We start from the raw sequence: 2966 nt of genomic DNA, 5'->3' as shown, positions 1-2966 counted from the left end.
ACTGGAGTTCAGACGTGTGCTCTTCCGATCTAAGTAAATAAATGAAGATCATTGGATTTAGATATTATCTTGAAAAATGAATCGATTATCACGTTCTCAATAGACAGACTATACATCATATTTATATCCTAGCAGATAACATTCATTTTTATATAAAACAATTTTGAATATTTCAATAATATCATTCCTTAAACTTTCAAAAAATCCGTCATCCGTTTTTTTTTCTCTTTTATAATTACTTGTAGTGTACGTGATATTTTTATAAATTGCTTTATTAAAAGTTTTTATATCTTCTGACTTTATATTAACAAAATAATTACAAATTTGTATAATATTTTGATTAACATTATTATCTTCTGCTAAAACAATAACACCTGAATTGGTTTTTAATTTTGTTTTTTTCGACATATTATTACACAAAATATTTCTACAGTATTGTAAAGGTTTATTGTCACATGTATCTAACAACTCTGTTTCTAAAATGCTTTTCTGGATTAAATGTTTAGACATTTGCAATAAAGCTCCTTTTGGTCCTGTTAATTTCTGCTTTAGCACAAAAATTCCATTTTCATAAGGAAAAGCCGATGTAGAAGGAAGTGGTCCACTTTTATATACATTATCAACAACGTGAAGTAATGAATGAGTATTAAAATTCATAACACTTTTTCCATAATATTCTTCACATTGTGCTGTGAAATAAATAAGATCAATTTTGCATTGTTTTAAATCTTCCACTGTTATACTCTCCGATAAAAGTTTATGCGTACAACGAATCAAAAGCCCAAAAGAACTTAAATATTTAGTTTTTAGAATTCCCAAAAGACAAATACTAAGATATAATATCCATGATCTCCATTCACTTGCTTTTCATTTTCCACTATTAAATAATCGCGGTGATCTGTGAATTTCACTTGGCATTTTGATACTTAACAATCGTTTTTCGATATTTCTTATATCATTTTTAGATAAATTATAATCTTCTTTTCTATTATTTGTTCAAAATTTTATCCATAGAGTACTAACAACTCCGAGCAAAAGATCATGCATATAATCATATGGAAACCCCCAAACACAATAAAAAATTTTTAATTGAGTAATTTCTGCGAAACCTTTAACACCTTTAAATGGTCTACATATTTTTTCTACGTACTTTATGTCTTTAATATATGATTCATGATCTCTTAAAGGTGAATCATTATCCACGAAAGGATATCGCATGGCATCGTTAAAATATTCTCCATACTGATAGCACCAACTACAGCCAAAATAACCGTTAAATTGAAAGCGATTTTGTATTATAGGCCGAGCAACGGAATCTACTGATGAACAAAGTGGTTGGAATATAAAATGACATTTTTGATCATTTTCAAGGTTTATCATAATACCATTTGTCATCAAATCGCGAATCTGATCGATAAATATATTAATGTATAAATTCATAAATTGCGAGCTAGGTTCACGGTTTGTAATCCATATTCCTGCAAGTAATATATTTCTAAATCGTACTTTTAGCGGCAATTCATTAATTATTAATTGGATAGGCCACATAGAGCTTTTACTGCTTTTTGAAATAGGTGCACCATCTAAATTAAAATTAAAAGTTAATAATACTGTATTTTCGCGTTTGTTATTGTACAGTCTTTTATATAATTCACCGTCGTGTATATCAACAATAGTATTTAAATTTTTATTTTGTAGCCTATTCTCTATATCATTTATATTTCGAAATAATAATTTACGCATATTTGAATTTTCTAAAACAACTTGTAGTTGATATTTTACATCTATACTCACAAAACAATTAGACGAATTAGTTTTTATTGTATACTTTTCTTGACACTTCTTACAACATCGATAAATAGTTTTTAATAAATTTTTTCTATAAAATCTATCTAGTAAACAGTTACATTTACTACAATAAAATATATATTGAAATATTTCTTCTGGGGGATCCAGACGTTTGCTAATCATATATTTCGAATTCATGAAATTTGAAAACTTCGGACCTGCCCAAATACTTGCCATTTTAAATAGGGCAAACCTTGCTTCATCCGAACAATTGAAACGAACACAGTAACTATGTATCATTTGCACAACTTCATCAACAGTTGTTTTAGAGCTTTCAAACATTATGGTATTATCACATTTTGTCTTTTCATCATTAGTAATTGTTACTTCAGTATGATGCATTTGCAAATAATTATCCTCGATTTCTTCTTCCATATATCTATTCTGAAATAAATCTTCTTCTATAGAATAAATCTTTCCATCATCATGGGTGTTGTCTCCGTCACAGTTCGTAATAGTGTCGTTAATTTCTTCACAGACAAGCATCTCTTTACTTTTGTACACATTATTACGTGAAGTAGTCACTTCTGATTCAGAATTATCAATATGATCTTTTTCAACATTTGATATTTCTTTTGAATTATAAACATTACGATTGTCTGTAAAATTTATTTATTCAACAATAATTTAATAAAAGAATTATTAAGCAATACATACAAACATGCATATATATATATATATATATATATCTATATGTATATATATATAAAAGAAGCGATTCAGAATAATCCTGTTCTTTATTATATTCTGAAACGTATATTCCTGCATTAAAATATTGTTCGATTTACATTTTTTTTAATTAGTAATGAGCAAAATAATTGAATTACGTCTCAAATACACAAAAGATAAGCTGAAACTACTCAGTATTAAATTTTCAAAAATTTTATCGAGTGAATAACAGATTAAATGACATATTAATTATTAAAAACAAATATATTTGTGTATTTACTAAATCTACTATATATCTATATACATTTTTTAATAATCAATTATTTTGTTTAATGATTTCTTTTTGTACAATAATTGAGTCCACTTTTTGTATCTACACAGTATTAGGATGAAGTTATCGGAAAGTGAATATTTAAGACATTTCATATTTAATGTTAAAAGATCGGAAG

The 2966-nt window shown here is 26.6% G+C and overlaps 1 protein-coding gene across 1 annotated transcript in view; it reads left to right on the top strand.

Annotated features, from left to right (window-relative positions):
• LOC105449134 (maltase 1-like) overlaps positions 1-2966 on the top strand; it is a 7378-nt gene that overhangs the window by 589 nt on the left and 3823 nt on the right. The window lies entirely within an intron of this gene.

Source organism: Wasmannia auropunctata, unplaced genomic scaffold (assembly GCF_000956235.1).
Source record: "Wasmannia auropunctata unplaced genomic scaffold, wasmannia.A_1.0 LD336078.1, whole genome shotgun sequence".
NCBI lineage: Eukaryota > Metazoa > Arthropoda > Insecta > Hymenoptera > Formicidae > Wasmannia > Wasmannia auropunctata.
Note: the sequence above shows the minus strand (reverse complement) of the source record. Positions and strands in the feature narration are given on the sequence as shown.